This window comes from Protopterus annectens, chromosome 8.part0, assembly GCF_019279795.1.
Source record: "Protopterus annectens isolate FY-2018-M chromosome 8.part0, PAN1.0, whole genome shotgun sequence".
Taxonomy (NCBI): domain Eukaryota; kingdom Metazoa; phylum Chordata; order Ceratodontiformes; family Protopteridae; genus Protopterus; species Protopterus annectens.
The window spans coordinates 833,906,393-833,930,637 of NC_056741.1; positions in this window are offsets into that span (position 1 = coordinate 833,906,393).

The following is a 24,245-nucleotide window of genomic DNA, read 5'->3' on the forward strand; positions in this document are numbered from 1 at the left end:
TTATCTGCCTGCAGGTAGCCCTCAGCCAGCCTGAATACCAGTCTTCAGATTTCTGTGTCGGATGCTGTCGCTTGAGGTATAAAACATGTAGCCAATGCCATTACATCAGTTTTTCTTGTCCCAGATGTCAGGTGCCCCCACAACAGGAAGCAATTTAATGGTATGGTACACCCCCATCAAAAAGCAAACACACATGAAAAAAATATATACCAAACAAGAAGGAAAGGTAGAGCCAAGAGAAGTCAGGGGCTGGAGGGAGGGTAACCAGGACTGCAACACTGAATACACTTGAACATCTACATTTATCATAAGTGTACACAACTGTACTATGTTCTTCGTGTTTCACTGTTGCAGTCATCACATTTGGGTTGATTCCCAAAGCTAAGGAAGGGAGGAGGTAGTTAAAGAGCGGGCCAGCTATTAAGCCCTAGCAGACTGCTGTGGCAAATCCAGCTCTGGATTTAGAAAAGATAGGCAGGTGGTAATGCTTGGTGAATGTATGTACAGAGCTCCAGGTAGAAGCTTCCAGGATGTCCCTGGTAAGGTCTCCTCTGAGAAATGCCGTAGAGGTAGATGCAGCCCTGGTGGAATGTGATCTTATCCATTTGGAAATGGTTTGCTTGCTGAAATGGCCTCCCCTGCCCCCTGCAGCAAAGCCAACTAGCAGCTGCTCAGATCTTCTGAGAGACTTAGTCCTGTCCAGATAGAATCTAAGTTGTCTGTGCACATCCAGAGAGTGCGGTATCTGTTCCCCTTTGTTTTGTGGATTAGGGAAAAAAGTAGGCAAATGAATGGACTGGTTTAGGGCCACACTAGACACCACCTAAGGCATAAAGGAAGGATTAGTCCTGAGGGAAACCCTGTCCGCATGGAAGATAATGAAGGGTTCCCACTGCCATGAGGGCCTGTAATTCAGACACTCTTCTTGCTGAAGTGATGGCTAGAAGTAAGGCTGTTTTCCAAGAAAGGAATTTCAACTCTGCTGTTGCAGCTGGCTCAAAGGGGGAAGAGTGAGCTTTTCCAATACAAAGTTAAGGTCCCAGGCTGGAATGGGAACTTTCTTGGGGGTCTTACATTTTTGGTCCCTCTAAGGAATTGTTTTAGCAAGGGGTGAGAGAAGAAGGGTGGCTCAGTATTATAATGTGGTGAAATGGCAGAGGCATGAATTTTAATTGACGAGAAGGATAGGCCCTTGTGGAGCATTTCTGTTAAGTACTCAAGAATATGAGGTAAGCTGGGTACCATTGTGCCCATCCCCTGAGCCTGGCTCCACAAACAGTATCTTTTCCACTTTTCAGCATAGGATCTTCTGGTACTAGGCCTCCTTGCCTCCAGAATGACATCCAGCACTTGCTTACTGAGGGATGCTGAGGCAGGTGCCATGGTTGTAGCAATGTCATACTGCACCAGTCTGGTGCAATCAGTATTGTTCTTGGCTTGTCCTGTTTGATCTTTAGTAGAACCTTCGAAAGGAGAGGCAGAGGGGGAAAGGCATAAACTGAGAGGCTTTCCCAGGTAAAGGACAGGGTATCCACTTTCCAAGCTTGACTGTGGGGAGTTCTGGTGCAGAATTTGTTCAACTGGTAGTTCTGAGGTGAGGCAAACAGGTCTACCTATAGAATCCCCCATTTGTTCCTCAAGAGGTTGAATATTTTGGGTTCTAGTTTCCATTCATTTGGGTCCATGAGATTTCTGCTTAAGTCATCTGTCAGTGAATTTAGTTTGCCTGGCAGGAATTGAGTTTGTAGGTGCACTTGGTAGCTCATGGTTGTGTTCCACAGAGCCATGGCTAGTCTGCAGAGGGGGTAAGAGTGGGTTCCCCCCAGCTTATGTACCACATAACTGTGGTGTTGTCTGTCTTTACCAATAGTTGTCCTGGAAGAATGAGGTCTTTGAAGGCTGTCAAGAGCATTTTGTACAGCTAACATTTCTTTTTGATTGATATGCAGGTGCATCTGTCTCAGGGTCTATTTGCCCTGAATGCACTGCCCTGCCATGTGAGGCCCCCATGCATAGTCTGATGCGTCTGTTAGAGTTTGGGCGGCAGGGGGTAGAGTGCAAGGGAGTCCCTTGTTGTGGTAGCAGGCCTCTGCCCACCAAAGGGACTCCGTCCTTAGACAAGGAATGACAGGAATAAGGAATCATTAATTCCAGGTCCTGAGAATGTTGACACCATAGACATTTTAGATACCATTGGAGTTTCCTCATATGCAGTCTTGCATATGGAATTAGCAGAATGCAAGAGGCCATGAACCCCACAGCTTGCAGTATTTTCCTTGCAGATAGCTGGGTTTTTGTGGCCAACAGTTTGAAGTAGGTTTTCAAATAAACTTGTTTCTCTGGAGTGAGGAATGCCATCTGGGAAGTTGTGTTCAAGCTTGCTCCCGAGAATACAATCTGTTGGCAGGGTACTAGGTGAGATTTCTTTTCGTTGATGGTATATCCCAGTGAGGTTAGAAGTTTCTTTACAAATGTCAGGTATTGTAATAGCAAGTTCTGGCTTTCTGCCTGAATCAGACAGTCGTCCAAGTATGGGTAAATTTGAATATTTGTCTGCCTGCAAAATGCAATGGCTGGAGCTAGACACTTTGTGAACACCCTGGGTGCAGTAGATAAGCCAAAGGTAAGTGCAGAGAACTGAAAGTGCATGGAGCCCGCCCCTGAAACAAGTACTGTCTGCAGGATTCTCTTATTGGGATGTGCAGGTAAGCTTCCTTTAAGTCTAGGGTTGCTAGACAGGCATCCTTGGCTAGCATAGGAAAAAGCTGTTGAAGATTTAGCATTTTGAATTTTGGAACCACCAGAAAGGTGTTGATAATAGAGAGGTCCAGGATAGGACACCAGGAGTTTTCTTTTCTGGGTACCAGAAAAAGTCTTGAATAAAAACCTTGTCCCATTTGTTCTGCTGGGACAGGTTGAATAGCCCTGATACTGAGAAGAGAGAACCTGCTGCTGGGCCTCCGCCCATTGATTTGGGGGGAGGTCTAGCCAACCATTTGGGGTTGGTAGTGTGTGGAAGTGTTATCTGTATCCTCGGGAAACTGTTCAAAATCCATTTGTCCTGGGTAATGAGTTCCCAGTTTTTGCATGCAGAGAGAGCTGTAGTTGAGCAGGCCTTGGAAGGGCTAAGGTTAAGTCATAGTGCCATTTTTCCGTAGGGGTAGCTTACTACTCCCTGCTTTGGAAGTGGGAGCCCCCACTGCTTAGATCTGTGCATAGCCTGAGACTGAAGTCTTGGTGGTCTGCTGTTTCTGGGTTTGGACTGAGAACACCTGGAAGGGACTGGAAAGGATCAGTTCTTTGAAGGCCAATGCCTACTGAATCTGGGAGGCTGTACTTTTAGGAAATCTTTTAACAGTTTGCATAGATTTAGCTTTTTCCTCCATCCTTTTGAGGGCAACTTCTGCTTTGTTGCCAAAAAGTCAGACTTGGTTTAAGGGTGCATCCAGTAATTTAGCTTTAACATGATCTGGCAAGTTTTGTTCCTTAAGCCAAGTATGCCTTCTAAGTACAGACGCAGTGACAGCAGCCCTGCAAGATGCTTCTAAAGCATCAAAACCACATTGCAAAGTATGTTTACCAACTTGTTCTGCAGAATGCATTAAATCTTGCAGGTCTTTGTGTTCAGCACAGTCAGGAATCAACATCATTTTCTGTTTAAGTAGTCCCATAATATGTTGCTGATACTTTAACATATGAAATTGGCAATTTAAAGCCCTAATGGCCAAAGTAGCAGAAGTGTATACCTTTTTACCCCATCTGTCTAAGGCTCTAGAATCTGTATCAGAAGGGGTAGGATTTTTGGCAGCAGTAGCCTTGATACCTTTTGGTCCTTGGGAAATGGTCTCTGGATCCACAGTAGGATTCTTGAAGAGGAACTTGTGAGAGTCAGGTACTCTGTAGTACCTGTCAGGTTTTCTGGGAGCTGAAGGTAAAGAATTCCCCAAGTCTCGTTTTGGACTCAGAATAGTCCTGGCTTTCTCAGCGGAAATGCTCCCTAAGGTTATGCAAGGTTTCACCAAAAGAAAAATCTTCTGGAGGGGAAGCAGAGGGAATGGAATCCTCTGCATCAGAATCCTCATAAGTAGATAAGGGCAAATCCTGGTAATCAGAAGGAGCAGAGATATCAGATTCCTGATCAGAAGAATCAGAAAGAAAATCGGTTCTAGGTCTCTTGGAGGGGGAAGGCTGGCTTCCCCTAATTAAGGTAATAAGGTCTTCAGCCATTCTAAACATTTGTTTTTGAGGCATATGGGCCTAAGTCTGCGGTTTGGTCATCTGTTTTCTAGGTGTAGTGTGAGTTTTAAACCTGAGGAATTTGGTACTTCTAGTCGGAAATGATGCCATCAGTTTAATATGAGAGTTTGTAGGTCTGAATCCACCCTCAGAAGCGGTTGCCTGCACAGCGGCTCTGGACCCATCCAAGGTGGAGACATCCACAGGTTCGAAGTTGAAGCATCATCGCCTGGCATACTGGACTCCGAATGGGTCTCAGTAGAGGCCTGCAAATCTGTAGTAGCGGGTATCGGGGGCTGCAAAAGCGTCTCACTGAGTACTGGCAGACTGGCGACTAGCTTAACGGAAACATCGTCGGCAGTTTTGAACCTATGCGGTCTGTCTCTATCCTTACATTTTTTTGGAAGATCGGTAGTCGGATGGCTTAACGAAACCATTTCAGAGTATGGAGATCGAGATATTTGGCTACAAAAATAGCCCGACGACGAATAGGATGAATTGGGTGTTGAACAAGGCACAAAACCGACAGCTAGGGATGTCGTGGTCTGGGCCTAAACAGGTGATGCAGTAAGAATGAAAATCTCTATGAGGTAGTTGTTTTCCACAGGCAAGACAATTGTTAATTTTTTCTGACATCTGTTAGAGCAAGAAAAAAGGATCCCCAACGGGGTACTTATCTTTTTTGAAGACTTCGGGTCTGAAACTCGAAAACAAAAATTTCAGGAGTCAGCCGACCGGCACTTGCGAACTGCTTCTGCTTCGGGTAGCGCACGGCAAGAAAGACTTTATGTACTGGCATCGGCTGCATGTTTTATACCCAACAACCCAACGTCATGGAAGAAGCGACAACATCAGATGCAGAAATCCGAAGACTCTGGTATTCAGGCCGGCTGAGGGCTACCTGCAGGCAGATAACCCAAATGTGATGACTTCAACAGTGAAACATGAAGAACATCCCAAAAGAATTGGAGAACTTAAATCATGCCTTACTAGTTTATCCATTTTTAACAGCTGCTTCTTTCCCAGACTCACCCAAAAACTCTACCAAAGCTGATATTTCACTTAGCACTCTTCTATTTACTCTTTGCATATATTTGGGTATCACTCCCTGGTATGGAAGGCGGTCTCTGCTCTGCACTCCTAATGTCTGCTTAGCCACATCCCACTTATTTGCTCTAAACACCTTGGCTTTTTTGCTTATTGTCTCCAGTACATTCCAGCTCCCTCTTGCCTATTTTCCATACCCTTAAAGTCATCCCTGTTGGTAAAATCAACTTCCTCCATTCCCATGTTGGCTTAGTTCTTACAATACTCCTGTATGGTTATTATTCTCTTTAAGGATCTGCTTCCAAAGCCCTGTTCTCCTGATTTCTTGAATCTCCCCCCATTTTATCTTATTCCATTTTAATTTTCAACCTTCTGTTTGCATTATATGTACAAACTTTATCCATGTAGCTCTAAAGTATCCCTTCAAATCAGGTAATCCTAATCCACTTTGTTCTATTAGGAAAGTCAACTTATCCCACTTAACTCTTGCCCTCTTCCTCTCCCTAATAAATTCTTTCAACTTTGCATTAACTATTTACAACTTCTCTGGTTGATAAAAAACATGCTTGACCTGTATATAAAACTAAATAGACTAAGCTTGTTTTTACTGTTTATGTCTTCCTAGCCAAATTCATAATCAAAACCCCTCTTTTTAAGAGTCTTTTTACACATCCTTAGCTGCCATAACAAAATCCTTTAAAATCCATACACCTAAATATATCTTGTTATAAATATTAGGATTACTGAACCAATTCATTTACAGCTGCACAATTTACTGCCATACAATTTATCTTCATTAATTTTATATCCAGAAAAGACCTGAAACTGTTTCAAAATGATCCACAACACAGTCCTTTTTTAAGTTATGAATTACAAAATATCTGCAAATAATGCTAACTTTTCCTGAGTGCCATACCAGTTAAATCCTTGAATCTGAGAATCTTATTTGCTTTGCCAGTGTGGCTCCAAATAGAAAACTAATAGAATGGATTCAAACACAGCTTAGACGGGAACCATCCCACCTTAATTCTTTCCCCTGACCCCTTTATATATCCTCCTAATTAACCCTATTATTATATTAGGGAATGCAAATGCTTCCACTGTAGTACTGACACAATCCTAGAGGATTCTATTGAGTGTTTTTTTTCTGCATCAAGTCCTACCACTAATAGCGGTGTCTTCTTACATTCTGCTTCCCCTATGGATCATCTCTGTTATTTTAATGTTAAATGTTTGCTTCCCCTCTGCAAAACCACACTGATCCATATCTATCAATTTTGACATCTTCTCTTAGCTAGCATTGATATAAATACTTTATAGTCATAGTTTAAAATTGAAGCTGGTTTATATGATGCTGGGTCTGAAGGGTCTTTGCCCTCTCTGGGTAATACAGCCAATACAACTTACTTTCAAGATGCTGGGACATCTCCACCTTTTAAAATACTGTTAAATAAATCTTCCACATCTTTTTCCACTTTCTTCTCTCCCAAGTACCACAGGAACACCATCTGTTCCCTGGAGACTTCCCTGTTTATTGATTACAAATCATCACTTTCATCTCTTTCTACCTATGCTGTTAAGTGTTAATCCTCATCTTCCTCTAATCCTTGCATAATTCTGTCGTAAATATTACACATCACCACTTTTATCTCATCTCTTCCTACCTATGCCAAGTGTTAATCCTCATCTTCCTCTAATCCTTGCATAATTATTTCTTGAATATTTCAATTTGTGCCTTTCATTAGTTTCCATACTCCTTTATACAAATTTTCATAGAATTTTGAAAATATCTCTCATAAGTCTATAGGATCTCTGATTATTTTTCTTAAGATAGGCTCTCAAAGTTTGGCAAGAGCCCTTTATACTTTCTGTTGCCCAAGTTGTTCCTCTTTTTGTTCCAAGATTCCCAATATTTTGCAGTACTTTAACCTCCGTCAGGCCCTCTAAATAATTTTAGTTCTTTCGGTTTTATTTCTACCCTATTTTAAACTCATTTTATCCCACTCATCAGTTATTTTTGAAGAAAATTCTATCTTCCTTAACTCTCAAATCATCAAGTAATTAAAGAAATGAGCAAAACCCCTGGTTCTTGAATGTAGAAGCCCAATAATGAAGAAAAATGACCAGGTAGCACTAGACATATACACACTTTATTGTTAAAACCACGGTTAAGCACTTTTGTCAATGAGACATCATCAAAACTTTGAATCATTACTGAACCCTCAAAAACATTTCCACTACCCATTTCTTAAACCCCCCTCTTTCTAACAGGTTAGTAGGAATGAATCAGTGTTTCAGATTTACTTCATTACTTTTTATCTTTGTTTTTAATTATGCATGATCTGAAATAGTTTTTGTATGTATTTTAAAGCTTTCAATTAAAATAAAAATACTCTTGTGAAATAAAATTTATATCCAGCTTAGCCTGGTTACTGTATGTTGGAAAATAAGTGGATTGTAAGAGCTTACTACACAACTCATACCTTCCATACCAAATACTCGTGTATTTCTTCAGAAATCTATTTTGTTATATTTTTCCCTCTAGGTACCTGATAAATACTCATTCTTACAAACCAAGTTCCATCTGAAAACCATAAAAACATCTCCAAAACACAAATGCTCTTTATAGGTTCATAGGAGTTTATTAGGCTAATGACCACAAGGGCCTTTTTAAGCTTAACCATGCATCCCAAATCTCTGACAAGATCTGGTACCCTTGATAAGTGTACGCAGATGTTTGGAAGATGAAACATTTATAAGCAGGCACCTGGGAGATTAACCACTTACAGAGTGCCTGTGTCTATTAGACATTTACAGCTTCATCAGATATTCATAAACATGAAAACACTTTTGTACACATTTAAAACCACATGTTCAATAAAATTAATTACAACATAACTATTAGACATTTTATATAATTGTATTAGTCCCATTTCCATAAGAATAGGATTCAATTCAAGATGCCAAGTAAATTCTATTATCCAGTTATACTCTAGCACTTCATCAATCCCTTCTTCTCATATTCATATTTAACTGCAGTACTTGAAATTTAGAGATGGTTAACAGCTGCTTTCAAAATACATCTAGCTAATGCATTAATATGCTTACCTTATTAAAATCTGAAACATGACTTTGAAGTTGCAGTCACCAAAGATGCAAATATTCACTACTGAAAGCTGACAATTTTTTCAACAATTCTTTTAAGCTCACACTAGTAGTTTAAGGTGAAATGTCAGTACATGCCAATGCAATCCCCCTTGAAAATACTGTCTTACTGCAAAAAATCTATTATTTCATCCCCTCTAGCAATCATTACTCTCATTTTCCTTTGTCCCTGATAGTCTGCTGCATATATCCATCCTAAAATCATTTGTCAAATTCACATGTTCATTTTTATCCAAAGCTGTCTCTTGCAACACTGTTATTTGCCCTCTACATTTCTTGATACAATTAAATACTCTTTTTGTCTGTACCTGTAAGGTAATTTACATTCTATGATACCATGGACAGAGTTGCCAATATAACAGAAAGCAGTTACTCCCACCTCTTGTACATAAAAAGAAGTTATATACTTACCATAATGTTCCATGTTTGTAGTTGAGCTCGCCTATATTCTTGCTGGATGGGTTCAGAGCCGATATTCAGCTCCGACTTGGCCGATACTAAAGCTCGAGAGCTTGTACTGGCTTGAGGCTAGCCCCTATCCCATGGTGCCTTACAGCAATTCCCCAGATCTAGTTTGCAAGAAAGTAATAAATACCTATCAGGTAATAATAAGAAAGAAGCTGTATACATACAGCAAAGGATTAGAAACATAATCCATTCCAGGTGAACAATAAAGAGCAAAGTCAGGCAGCCCCAAAAGAGGTCCACTAGATCCCCCAGAAACAGGAAGGGGGTTGGAGGGAAGGATGCAAGAATATATGAGAGATGGACTACAAACATGGAATGCTATGGTAAGTACATAACTTCTTTATGTTATGTAGTCCTATCTCACCATAATTCTTGCTGGATGGAACAGCGTCCCTAGCACCTTTATCCCGGGTGGCTCAAGTGAAGAGACTCTTCAGCACAGTGGACCCAAAGGATGACCTGTCCCGGGAGGCCAAATCCAATCTGTAATGAGTGACAAACGTATGTGGTCTTGCCCAAGTAGCTGCTGCACAAATAGTGTCAATTGGGAGCCTAGATCTAAAGGCACATGAAGAAGGTACAGCCCTAGTAGACTGACCTTTAGCTTTTAATGGTAATGGTCTACCAGCTTGTTGATATGCAAAGGATATGCAATCTGAAAGCCACTTTGAAAGAGTAATTTTTGAAACAGGTAAGCCATTCCTTTTATTAGAAAAGGAAATTAAAAGTTTATCAGATTTCCTGAATTCTTTGGTCCTGTGTATACAGAATCTGAGTATCCTGTGGACATTTTGCTGGTGAAGTCTATGCTCTGATTTATTAGAGTAGTTTGGAAAAAAACACAGGTAGCTGAATGGTAGCATTCAGGTTGTGTTCTGAGCATACCTTAGGAAGAAATGAAGGGTTTTGTCCTGAGAGAGACTCTACCCTTGTGAAAGATAATGTAAGGAGGTCGAATAGTTAGGGCTTGAAGTTCTGAGACTCTCCTAGCCGATGTTATAGCTACCAAGAACAAGGTTTTCCATGATAATTTTAAGTCTGACGACGAGGATGGTTCAAATGGTGCAGACATCAAAGATGAAAGGACTAAATTTAAGTCCCAGGGTTCTAATGGTTGTTTTATTGGGGGCCTAAGAACTCCTTTTAAGAAGGTTTTACATTGGGAGTGTTGTATAATAGGATTTCCCATGAAACCAAAATGGAAATTGGAAATGGCAGCTAACTGAACTCTAACTGTAGCGGCTGCCGCTCCTTCATGAAAAATTGTTGTTAGGATAAAATTAATTCTAAAGGAGCTGTATATGGATCTAAGCCCCGATTTGTAGCCCACAGGGAAAACCTTTTTCCATTTGCTAGAATTTAGTTTCTGAGTGGAAGGTTTATGGGATGAAATTAGGATGTGTTTTGACCACTGGGGATAAGGGAATGCACCTGGTTATATGTGGAATTGGAGCAGCCATGCTGTCAATTTGAGGGTGTGGGTGGAGGGGTGGAACTGTCCCGATAGATGAATCTGGAGATGGGTCCAGAATCCAAAGTTCCTCCAAAAGGTAGGGCCACAGGAAAGGAAACGAAACTTGTCGAGGCCAGTAAGGAGCAATGAGGATCAAGGAACTCACTGTATTGCTTTCTATATTACTTTGGGTATGAGTGGAAAGACATAGAGACGTCCCGGAAGCCAATCGTGAACTAGAGCATCCCTGGGCAACATCCCCGGATGGGGAATGAGGACAAAGTAGCTACTGCATTTGGTATTCAGATCAGTGGCAAATAGATCGCAGCAAGGCTGGCCCCATTTGTGAAAGATCTCTTTCACAACCATTGGATTCAGGGACCACTCGTGAGGCATCAGAATTGCTCGGCTGAGTTTGTCCATTATTATGTTGGATTTTCCCGGAATATGCGTTGCTATCAGGAAGCGTCGAGTATCCATTGCCCATTTCCAAACTCTTAAGGCTTCTCTGCAAAGCAGGTAAGACTTGGTTCCCCCTTGTTTATGTACCACATGACAGACATGTCTGACTGAATCGCAATCATTCCAGTGGGAAGGGAGCTGTGAAGGGCTTGCCCCGTATATAGCACCGCTCTCATCTCCAGAACATTGATGTGCAAGTGGTTCTCGTGGTTTTGCCAAGCATCTCGGACCGTCTTTCCCAGATAATGCCCCCCCATCTGGGAAGCGTCCATGGTCAAAACTGCTTTCTCTTTGGGAGGAACAAGTGGACGACCTATGACAAGTTGTTTCGTGTGTAACCACCATGTCAGATCCCTTTTGCATGCGTTTGTTATTAATATCTGGTGAGACAATGGAAGGTCTTGCATCGACCATTCTGCAAACAGCATCCCATTGGAGAATCCTCATATGTAGGCGAGCAAGAGGAACTAATAAGATGGCGGAAGCCAAAGTCCCTAGGACTTTAAGGACTACTCTGGCCTGGACTCTGTTTAATAAGGATCTGATCTGACTGCGTAGAGATTCCACTCTTTCCTGTGTTAGCTTTACTGACGTGGTTGTCTATTTCTGAGCCTAGATATACAATATTCTGTGAGGGAAATAAGACTGACTTTTGCAAGTTGACAGTGATGCCTAGGCTGGCACACAAGGATAGTCTCTTGTCCCTGGTCCTTATGAGTTGATGCCTGGTGGTAGCAGTGAAGAGCCAGTCGTCTAGGTATGGAAACACCTGGAATCCTTGATGTATAAGGTGAGCCGTTACCACTGCCATGCATTTGGTAAACACTCTGGGGGCTGTAATGAGTCCAAAGGGCAGTGTTCTGAACTGAAAATGGCTGGCTCCCAGCCGGAAGAGTGTCTCCTGGAGTGCTTGTCCATCTTGATGTGGTAGTATGCATCCTGGAGATGGATTGAGCACATCCAGTTGTCTTTTCCGATAAAGGGAAGTACCGACTGCAGAGTGACCATTCGGAACTTTGATTTTCTTACATGCTTGTTGACCCTGCTGAGATGTAGAATTGAACTCCAGTCCCCTGTCTTTTTTGGAACTAAAAAGAATAGAGAGTAAGTTCTGGATCCTACTTGCTCTGCAGGGACTTCTTGGATGACTTTTTTTGCAGCAACGAGATGACCTCTGATGCTGCACAGTCTAGCTGGATGGGTGGTACGTCTGGAAGAGACCGGTTTGTTGAGGGTTCAGAAATTAAGGGAATCAGATAACCTCTGGATATTACTGTGTGTACCCAACGATCTTGAGTGATAGTTAGCCAGGTGCTTGGGTACAGCGATATACAACCCCCATCTGCCTCCAGAGATTGACAGTCGGGCAACCCTTCAGGGTTGATGGAAGGGACGATCAGAAAAAGCTTCTCTGTCTCCCTGATGTTGCAGACCTCCTCTGCCACGATGGCAGCATCTTCCATTATATCCTCCCCCTCTGCCCCTGGGGAGGGTTGACCTTGTGCCTGAGGAAAACCTTTTTGGGATTTGTGGAACCACATTTTCCCTCCTGTATTACCCTTGGGATAGGGTCTGGATGGGAGAGAGAAACGGACTTGAACGGCAGATAAGGTTTTTCCTTCCTGTTCGCACCTAGTCAAAGTCTTTCACTTGGGGTCCAAAAAGAGATGAACCATCAAAGGGAACGTTAGTGAAGGAAGACTTGAAGGATTCTGTAAATTACAGACGCATCCATGAATGTCTCTTGAGGGATATTCCTGCTGCGGCTGCCCTGCTCGCTCCATCTGCCACATATGAGATCAGCCTCATGGAGGAGTTAGCTATGGAAGTAAAGGTGGGGAGCTGCGCAGAAACCTTGTCCATGAAACCCGGAGCTACTGAACCCTGGAGGGTATCTCCTAACTCTTTCAGGAGATCCCTCTGAAGACAAGTGAAATGAGTCAAGTAATTCAGCAATCTTAGTGTAAATGCCACTGAAGAAAATGTACACTTCCCGTACCTATCCATCGTCCTGGACTCCTTGTTAGAAGGATGGATATTAGAAGACGTCTCAGATAATTCCTTCTTGGTGGCCGCTGCTACCACCATAGCATCAACTGGAACTCCCTTGCTAAGGAAAGACTTGTCCTCAGGTGCTGTCATAAATTTGTTTGGCCTCCTCGGGACGGCTTCCACTTTATCTGGAGAGGTCCATGCTTTCCACAAAATGACTCCCAAAAGTTGGTCCTAAGGCAGTGTTACCCAAGAGGTGGAAGGTCGGGAGCCAAAGGCCTCAAGATACACGGATTCATCCTCAGTAGGGTTAGAGGTTTTCCAATCACCCCTCTGTCTAAGGATTTCTAGGATGTCAGAGAAGGAGACATCCTCAGAGGGAGATCTAGGGGACCCTTCTAATTCCTCTAAATCAGTGTCTGATGTGACAGACTCAGGGGAGTCAACGTTTCCTCTTACATAACCTCTTCCAAGGGAGCTCTCCAGTGGGATAATCTGGGGAGGTCTCAGAAGAGGGGGCACCTGCAATAGAGGCTACTTGGGCCTCTGGTTCCCTATGCTGTGGGAGTGGAAGGGGGGAAGAGGTTGCTGCCTGCTGCTGGTGGGACACAGGTTCCAAAGGAATGGCTTTGGCAGAGGATAAAGCCTTCTCTATAGCTTTGAAAGCCCCCCCCACTCCGAAGAAGACCTCAGCTTCGAGGGGGCAGATGGTAGACTCCTAGCAAGAGGGAACGGCTCTGAAGCAGAAGTGGGAGCTGAGCTGAGTCGAGCCAAGGCTCCGAAAGGGAGGGTTGGTTCTGAAGAGAACCCAGGGTAACTGTCCCCCTCGGAGTCGACATGAGAGCACTGACTCCCAGAACCCTCGGCTCCAGACTGAGCCATCAAGGATAGAGTAACTGGCTCTGAGGAAACAGGCTGAATCCTCGGGGCCGAAGCTAGAGGAACCTGATGTAATAGGCTCAGAGAGCGAAGCAGTCTGAGGAGGAACAGTGATCGGTACGGGGGACAGCTCCGAGACCTTTGGGTCTGGGGGGTCAATTTTTTAGCCAAAGCTGGATCTGAAAGCAACCTCTTCACCACCCTCTCAATGTCCTCATCTGATAGGGTCCTGGAGGATCTGGTGGTGACTGAAAGAGACCTCCTTCTCTCCAAAATAGGAGATCTCAAATTAGGAGATTTAGTCTCGATGTTGGGCAAAATCTTCGGTACCGAAGACTGTCTCGGAACCGATGGAATGGACTGCACTGAAGATGAAGCAGAGTCGGAACTGGAACTCCTTGGTTCCGACGCTTTAGACGTTTTGGTCGGCTCCAAAGTCGGGGCCGATTATTTTCTCTTTCAAGATTTTGGAGCTGCCTGACCAAGTTCCAGCTGTTCCTGGAAGGAACTGATCATGAGACCCCTGACAATAAGTTTTCTCTTCCTTTCATTTAACACTCTTGTTTTAAAAGCGTGACAGAAGGTGCAGGGTTCCTGTAAATGGGTTTCGCCCAGACAATATACGCAACTGGTGTGGCTGTCTGTAAGAGACATTTTCTGCGCACACCTGTCGCGTTTTTTGAAGCCCGAAGGGTGATGATCCTGGTCTTTATCTTTAGACATTGTTAAACACTGAAATAAAGAGTAAGGAGAAGATTTTTTTTTTTTTTTTTTTTTACAGTCACACACACACAGGGAGGAAAGGCCCTCTAACTTAAACGGGCACTATGGCCCTCTAATTTAAACAGGCCGTACAGTCCTATGAGGGAAATAGGAGTTAAACTCTCAAAAACAGACGCACAATACAAAAGAAACTATTAAGATATATATACGATAGAAAAAGATAGTAGAAAAAGACTAAAAAATCGTTTTACTTAGCCAATGAGCCAGTAAGACACAACATTGAAGCTTTTGCAGCAAACAAGAACTGGGGAATTGCTGTAAGGCACCATGAGATAGAGGCTAGCCTCGAGCCAGTAAAAGCTCTCGAGCTTTAGTATCGGCAGTCGGAGCCGAATATCGGCTCCAAACCCATCCAGCAAGAATAACAGCGAGATAGGACTACATAACATCAGTTGTTTTACATCTGCAACACAACTTCTTTGCACTCGCTGTTTGGCAGGCTGAACTCTTATGTACTTGCTTCTTGTCATCTTCATTTGAATCTGCCAATTTTTGTTTTAGAAAAATCTGACCACTGCAAACACTCTAAGAAATAAGAAGTTATGTACTCACCATAACGTTCCATCCGAGTAGGTATCTTCATTTGTCTGCAACCTTTGGGATACGGATCCGTTCTCGGATCCAAGCCGGCAACTTCTATCATAGCATAGATCCGAGCTCCTAGCTCCTCCCCTTACCCATAATCCCCTGCCTACCCTGACTGACCTCAGATCAAGTTTGCCCCATAGCACAGCTGATAAAAGTGTCCCAAAGGGAACATATGCTAATAACCACAAGAACGATCATTTTGGTCAGGGGAAAGGAGGGGGGGATGGTTGCAGACAAATGAAGATACCTACTCAGATGGAACGTTATGGTGAGTACATAACTTCTTAATCTGAAGTAGGAACTTCATTTGTCAGCAACCTTTGGGACAGAGTCCCCAGCTACCTAAATCTTGGGTGGCCTTCATGGAAGGATATTCGAGCACCAGAGCCAAAGGACGCCCTACCTCGGGAGACAACATCTATTTTATAGTGGCTGATAAAGGTGTGAGATGAAGCCCAAGTGGCTGCGGAACAAATGTCATCCAGTGGAACCCTAGTTTGAAAGGCCGCAGATGTGGCAACGGCCCTAGTAGAATGAGCATGGACTCCTTGAAGTGCAGGCCTTCCCGAGCTCTGATATGCTAAAAGAATACAACTCGAGATCCATCGAGAGAGAAACTTTAGAAACTGGCTTTCCGAAATTACTTTTGGCAAAGGAGATAAACAACTGATCGGATTGCCTATGATCAGCAGTTCTATAGATATAAAAACGTAGCTGTCTGTGTACGTCTAAGGAATGTAGCTTGTACTCTCCTTTGTTTTGAAAGTTGGGGAAAAACACTGGAAGATTGATAGATTGATTGATGTTCACTTCTGAAGATACCTTAGGTAGAAAGGACGGACTGATCCTGAGGTAAACCCTATCCGGGTGAAAGACCAGATATGGTGGTTTGACACAAAGAGCCTGCAATTCCGACACTCTTTTGGCTGAAGTTATGGCCACCAAAAAGGCTGTCTTCCAAGAGAGAAATTTGAGATCAACCGTGACCGCCGGTTCGAATGGGGGACCAGTCAAGGCCTGTAAGACTAAGGATAAATCCCATGGAGGTACCACCTCTTTGACTGGAGGCCTAAGGAGGAAGGTACTCTTGAGGAAGGTCTTACACAGTTTGGAAGTGATAAGAGGGCCAGACTCTTGCCCCACGTGATAGTATGAGATTGCTGCAAGTTGTACCTTGACTGTGGAAGAACTAGCCCCCTGGTGAAAGAGAGAGGTTAGAAAATCTAGAACAGACGCTATCGGGACTGTAAAAGGGTCTAAACGACGGTGTTCTGCCCAAATGGTGAAGCGTTTCCACTTACTTCGATAAACCTTCCTGGTAGAAGGCTTGTGAGCTGCTACAAGAATGGCTTTGACAGGTGATGAGATCCCGGGAGTCCTTATGAGGAGTGGAACTGGAGCAACCAAGCCGTCAGCTTGAGGTTGACCAGGTTGGGAGTCGGAAGATCGAGAGGGTGAGAAATGAGATCCGGGAGGGGATCCAGAATCCATGGTGGATACACTAGGTGAGACCATAGGTAAGGGAACCATGTCTGACGAGGCCAGAATGGGGCAATGAGGATCATCTTGCTCCCCAACTGCCTGGCTTTCTGTAATAATTTCAACATCAGGGGAAGAGGAGGGTAAGCATAAAGCAGACCGGGAGGCCAAACATGAACTAGAGAGTCTCTCGGGGACTCCCCCGGAGGGGGGATCAGAGCGAAGTAATCGTTGCATTTGGTGTTTGAAGGAGAGGCAAAAAGATTGCAACAAGGTTGCCCCCATCGGGCAAATACTTGCTCTGCAACTCGATGGTTGAGAGACCATTTGTAAGGAGTCAGGATAGTACGACTGAGCCTGTCCACTAGAATGTTGGACCGTCCCGGAAAGTGCGTTGCTATGAGAAAGCGGTTGGTGGAAATCACCCATTCCCACACTCTCATGGCCTCGCGGCAAAGGGGGTAAGACCTGGTTCCCCCCCCGTTTGTTGATGTACCAGACGACCGACATGTTGTCTGTCTGTACTGCAATCGTCCCTACCGGAAGAGAGTTGTGTAGTGCCTGCAACGTCAAAAGCACCGCCCTCATCTCTAGGAAGTTGATATGCAAAGAGGTCTCTACGTCGTTCCACGTGCCTTGGGCTGTCCTGCCTGAAAAATGCCCCCCCAGGCGAGAAGCGTCCGTGGTCACTGTTGACTGGCGGAGGTAGTGAGAAGGGACGTCCCGTGTGGAGATTGGGAGACTGGAGCCACCACACGAGCGATCTTCTGCAAACCTTGCTTAAGGAAATGGGGTGAGACAGGGACCATTGTACCTGTAGAGTCCACTGCAGGACCCTCATGTTCAACCGGGCCAATGGCAGCAAAGGGATTGCAGCCGCCATAGATCCTAGGGCCCTCAGAACCAATTCCGCCGAAGGAGTTTGCAGTTGAAGGATGGCCTGCACGTGCAACATCAGGTTCCGAAGCCGATCTGGAGTCAAGAACGCAAGCATCTGTCTGGAATCCAGTCTCGCCCCTATAAAATCCAACACCTGTGTAGGGATGAGAGAGGATTTGGTCATGTTGATGGTTAATCCTAATAGTGGAGCCAGACTGAGGAAATAATCCCTGCATGAACAAAGTAGATGCCTTGTTGGGGCCGTAAGGAGCCAGTCGTCCAGGTATGGAAAGACCTGAATTCCCTGGAATCTCAGGTGGGCCGCTATTATCGCTAGGACCTTGGTGAACACCCTGGGGGCTGAGGTGAGGCCGAAGGGGAGGACCCTGAATTGAAAGTGACTGGCTCCCAGCCGAAAGCGGAGAAACCTCCTGGAACGCCTGTCCACTAGAATGTGATAGTACGCATCCTTGAGGTCAATGGAGCACATCCAGTCATCCTCCTGCAATAAGGGGAGGACGGATTGCAACGTGACCATTCGGAACTTTTCTTTGGGTACCGCCAGGTTTAGGAGAGAGAGGTCGAGGATGGACCTCAAGTCCCCCATCTTTTTTGGCACCAGAAAGAACCTGGAGTAAAACCCTGATCTGACTTGATCTGGGGGGACGGGCTGGATGGCTCTTTTTTGCAGAAGCTGCTGAATTTCTGCAGCAGCCGCCTCCCTCTGACTGGGTGGAACGTCGGGGAGGCCTCTGATTCTGGGGGTTACGATAAAGGGAATTTGGTATCCTCTGGATATAATACGAAGCACCCAGCGATCTGTTGTTATGGACTCACATTGCTAGGTGCCTCGAACGCCCCGACTGCCTCCAGAGTGGAGCAGTCGGGTAACCCCTCAGGGGTTCTGCGTGGGCCTCTCAGAGAACGGTTCTCTGGACCCAAAATTCCTGGGACCCCCTCTGCCTCTGGGGCGGCGTCCTCCCTGTCCTCCTCTGCCACGAGAGGACTGGTTGTCCTGAGCAGACTGGGATTGATGCGATTTTCAGAACCACATCTTCTTCTGACCCTTTTGGTTCTTGGAAAAGGACCTCTGGAGCGCAGAGAAGCGGACTCCGACGGCAGACAAGGTCTTCCCGTCTTTCTCGCTCTGGACAAGAGTGTCGCAAACGGTTTTGCCGAACAGTGCAGAACCATCAAAAGGGCATTCGAATGACGCCTTAAAGGGTTTCGAGAAGTCACAGTGACGGAGCCAGGCCTGTCTCCTCATGACAAGCCCGACTCCGCCTGCTCTAGCAGCTCCCTCCGTAGCATGAGACAACAGCCGCATAGAGGTGTTAGAGATACAGCGGAGGGTGGCCATTCGGGAGGAGTACAGATCCTTGTCTCCCTCCGACATGGACCCTGGGGGGAAGCAGCGTATTCCTTAATTAGATCCTGCTGCATCCAAATAACGTGTGCCATGTAGTTCAAGGCCCTCATAGAGAAGGTCGCTGAACTGAAGGCCCACTTCCCAAGACGGTACATTGCGCGAGACTCCTTGCTCAGAGGATGAACCGTGGGGCTCTCCTGAGCCAACTCTTTCCTGGTGGCTGCAGCCACCAACATGGCATCCACAGGGGGACCTCTGCTCCAGTGTGATCTCTCTGCATGGGGGCTCAAAATTTTGTCCGGATGCTTGGGGATCGGCTCTACGGTGTCCGGTTCCTTCCAAGCCCTAGAGGATATGAGATCCACCAGGGGGTCGGGTGGAGGGGACACCCAAGAGGTAGATGGTCCTGCCTCAAATGCCTCAAGGAATACGGACTCATCAGAGGAAGCCTTAGGGGCAGACCACCCACCCCTGATTTTGAGCATTTCCATGATGTCTCCAAAGGAGACATCCTCGGGGGGTGATCTAGGGGAGCCTTCCCCTTCATCCAAGTCCGTATCTTTGGTGAGACTCTTAGGGGAGTCTATGTGCCTCCTTTTGCACTTTGCCTTGTGAGGAATCTCCTCGGGGGGGGCTGTTGAGGAGTCCTCACTGGCTGTATCCTGTTCCACTGGAACTCCTAGAGGCGCTGAGGCAGGCTGCCCCGAGGGCCGGATGAGGGGAGCCAGGACCAGATGAGTGCGGGAGGGAGCCAAAGCCAGGACCGGAAGCCTGGAAGCACTCGACAGTGCCCTCTCCACCGCAGCGGCTGAGGAGCCGCTCTCTGATGGATCTGAGATCCGACTCCCACTCGGATCTGAAGCGGGGATCGGACCCGGTACCGAGAACGTCGGATCCGAAGGACCAGTGTGCTCCGACTGGGACGGAGCCAAAAGCACACCGAATCCCTCAGATCCGAAGCTCGGCCCACGGCTCCGAGAGGTCGGATCCAACAAACTCGAGGGAGCCATCGGAGCTGACGTGCCCAGCACAGTTGGCTCCGACCTACCCCCGGATCCAATGTGGCTCGGCTCCGAGCACTCCGAACCCGGAATGCGGGTCGGAGAAGGAGCTATAGGGGCGAAAAAAGGGGTTGAGCTCCCCCCCCCGGAGGGGGGGGGAGGCAAGAGCACTCCCATCTGCATCTGGGCCTGGATGAATCTCCTCATCATCCGGTCCATGTCCGCATCAGACATGCTAAAAGTGGACCTCAAAGAGGCCACCGAGGCAGACCTGGAGTGTCGCCTCAATGACCTCGACGGGGACCGGATCACCTCCTCCTCGGGTCCCGGGGAGAAACAAGGGGATCGGATCCAAGGAGGGGGAGAAACAAGGGGATCGGATCCGAGGAGGAGGAGATAGAGAAGACTTAGACGGAGAAGCCCTCTTGGCGGGCAGGACCGATGAAGAGTCATCGGCCCGCCGCTTAAGGTGCTTCTCCCGCCGCTTCTCTTTCCTGGACTCCCTATCCTCCGGAGCCGAAGCGGGAGGTTGAGTCCCGGTCGGAGGAAGGGAGGCAGGAGTGACCGCTACCGGGGGGGTAGTGGGCACCGAAGTACCGGAGGCCGAAGCAGAGTCTGGGGGTAAAAGGCCCGCCAGAACTAGCTTCGACCTTCGATCCTTGAGTGCCCTGGGGTTGAACCCCGCGCAACCCGAAGAGAGGTGTTCAACCCCAAGGCACCTAACGCACCGAGTGTGGCCATCAGCTGGTGAAAGCTTGTGACCACACTCGGTGCATTTCGAAAAAATGGCTTTAGGGGCCTCTGACATTACTAAAGTAAAGCACACTCACTAGGCCCCTAACACTCAAGTCACACACGCTACGACCAGCGGGGGAGGGAGAAATATTTTAAATTAAATTTAAGCTAAAATAATAACAAGTTTAGTGTAAAGGGTAAACCTACCACGCACACACAATCACTCACTCAGAAAGAAAAACTTTTTTCCTCACAAAAACGCCAAGAGCGGCAAACTAGATCTGAGGTCAGTCAGGGTAGGCAGGGGATTATGGGTAAGGGGAGGATCTAGGAGCTCGGATCTATGCTATGATAGAAGTTGCTGGCTCAGATCCGAGATCGGATCCGTATCCCAAAGGTTGCTGACAAATGAAGTTCCTACTTCAGATATAGATTTTCATAAACCCCACCTCTTTTTAACATAAGACAAACACCCAAACATTTTGTAAACGTTCAAAAATGGCACTTACCTTTCCAGATAAGAGCAGTTGCCTCACATCAATGACTACTTCCAGAGATATTACCTATTCTAAAATTGTTTACCCATGCTATTCCAAGTTAGAGCATGTGTTTCCACTTACTCTAACTGTAGCCTTTTCTTGTCTATATTTGCTCCCAGATGTGAAAAATAGTTTGCATGCTTTCAGTAAACATGAACTTTTTGCCCTAAGAAAAAGTGCTAGAAACTTTGCAGATGCATGAAAGAATTTTTGTAAATTTCACTCCAGACTTCTCATGGTTACTTTGCTTGCACCTGTACACTTCCCGTCTATCAATTTAAGGATCTGCTAATGAAAATATCTAATTACATGACAAATACAGAACTATCACCATTTTTCATGTCTTTCCATCACTCTCATCTTTCAAACCTTATTGTCTTAAAAAAGTGTCTATAGCTTAAATCAGCTGACTTGTGTAAAGTACTTGTGCTTAAACCCACTTGCCCAAAGGTTCCTCGAGTTCATCAACTCCATTGCCATGGACCAACTACTGGACATGTGGATATCTACACCAGTGTTTCCAGTTTTTTTTTTCAGCTACTGGACACCCCAACTATGGGCAACAACATCTTAGATCTGGTGCTCAATATGGGGCACTGCTATAGCACCGCCAATCTTCCCTTGTCAGATCTGGTGACAAATCAGTCTCATTTGAAGTAACTATCACACCGGAACCCCCAAGCAGCAACTAAACTAAAAAAAACGTCTCCAAAGTAGACTACATTCTTCTAAGGGATAGAATAAATAGCTACACTGCACCTCCCCCTCAGATGGAACTGGCAACTATGCAGAGTCCTAAACCACTGTTTTATACAAACATTTGTATAACTGCAATGACGTGGCTGTACCAGATAGACGAAAACAAGCTCTTCTAGGAAGAGCAAACCTGCCTGGTGGACAACTGTTATTAACAAGCTTTACAATAAAAGGAAGAAACTGTTGTCCACAAGTGGGAACATGCCCTAAACTGGAAACACTCCCTCTTCAGCTTAAAAAAGCAAATAAGACTTCTTGTGAAGTCCTCCAATGCAAACTATGAATCTAAATTAGGGTCCTAAACTAAAGACAATTATATGGCATTCTTTAGTTATATCCATAGCCTAAAAGGTAAGACCCAGATTTGCGCTGAACTGGTAGTTAATGATACCACATACATTGAGCCTGTGGACATAGCAAACCTGTTAGCAAACAGGTTCTGTGAAAATTTCACTCCCCTGTCCCCACCACATATACCTCATGACATTCCTTCCAAGTGTCCTCCACCTTGTCTCTCTAGACAGCAGGTCACAGATGCCCTCTTTAAGGCCAAAAACACAGCATCTATGGGACCTGATAACATCCCCGGCTATGTCCTACATGGGATCCAACAAGAATTAGCAACACCACTGGGTACTCTTTTTCAATCATAGTCTAAGCACTGGCTTCATCCCAGCTGAATTTGAATTGAAATGGCCACCATTATCCCTTTGCACAATGGTGGTGCTTCCACTGAGCCCCGGAACTACAGACCTCTTAGACTGACTAGCCTTATCTGCAAGGCCATGGAGCAAGTCATCATGGACCTTATCAACAAAGACATGGGTAATATCCAAACACTTGACCCTACTCAGTTTGAATTTGCCAAAGGAGGATCATGCCCGTTAAACCCAGTGGACTTCAAGATGGTCACTAGAGCCCTGGACGAGGGTAAAGCTGTGCATACAGCCTACCTGCACTTGTTCAAGGCTTCTGAACACTATCCCCCATTCAGGGGTTATTGACAAATTCAACCAGCTAGGTAAAACCCCTTACATTGTTAGGTGGTCGCCAACTGGCTCACCAATAGAACCCATACAGTCAAAATAGGGGAATCCACCTCCAACAGCAGACCCAAACCCGTGGTTCCACAGGGATCAGTGCTGAGATGTCTACTGTTTGCAATCTATTTTTCCGAAGTACAAGCAAAAACTAAAGGTCTGTGGCTGACAACATTTGCTGACTACTGCAAACTATGAGTGGTCATAAAATCCACAAATGATGTCAACATCCTACACGAGGGTCTTAAGCAAACAAATGACTGGTGCTAAAGTCACGGCCTTAAACTCAATGCAAAAAAAACGTATTATCCCTTTCGGTAAGAGCGATGGTCTTGCTAATTACCACATCAATAGAAGCACCCTAAACATGCACTCAGTGGTGACAGACCTGGACACACAGGTTGGTAGCAACCTTACCATTGATCACCATGCCTCTACAGTGGTAAGAAGGGCATTCTATATTGCTCATCTCATAAATAAGGGCATTGCCTTCAGGCAAAAAGAAGTTATAACCTCCTTGTAGTCTTCCCTCATCAGGCCAATAATTGAGTACAATTCCCCTTTTGGTATGTGCCTTTCAGGCACCTGCAATTGGGGAGACCACAAAAGTTCCTCACAAGGAGGATTCAAGGTATTCAGCATCTGTCCTATATGGATTGGCTGAAATCACTGTCACTTCACTATTTCATACAGACTACTCAGAGGCAATCTCTGCCCTGTGTATAGGGCAATTTCTGACTCTACTTTATTGGAAATGCATATCCACAGATCCAATGGTTCATAAATTACTCTCTAAAGACCTCAACCTGGTATGTAATATTAATAGAACCTGCTGGAGGGACAGATTTGTCTCCCAAAGTTTACCGCACCTATGGAACAGACTCCCAAACCATATCAAGCACAGCACCTCTTTGGCTCTCTTCAAGCACAATCTGGACGATTGGATGGGTAACCATAAATTCACTGCGGGGGTTCCACCTGTGTCTCTCTTGGACAGGGGCAACAGCTGCTGATTGTGGAAACAAAAGCAGAACTTGGCTAGTCTTGTAAGGGCCCTAGATCCATTAGTCTAGTAACTTTCTATGAGCCTATGAAAAATGACATCCCCTTAAGGGATAAAACAAAAAGACAATCCAGAAGCTTGAGTTAGGTCTGGTATCTCACCTGTGACCTAAAGGGTGACTGGACTAATGAGAAACAGAGAAGAAAGGATTAGTCCAGATAAAATCACTTCAGCTAGGAGATCTAGGAGACTTTTTCTGATGCCATCCACCCCACGCTGAAGTTTCAAGTAGTTTCTTCAGTTAAGTAGGTACATTGTCAAGTGTTCTTGTTCTATTGGTAGGTAGCTGGAGGAGTGTTCTTGTTCTGATT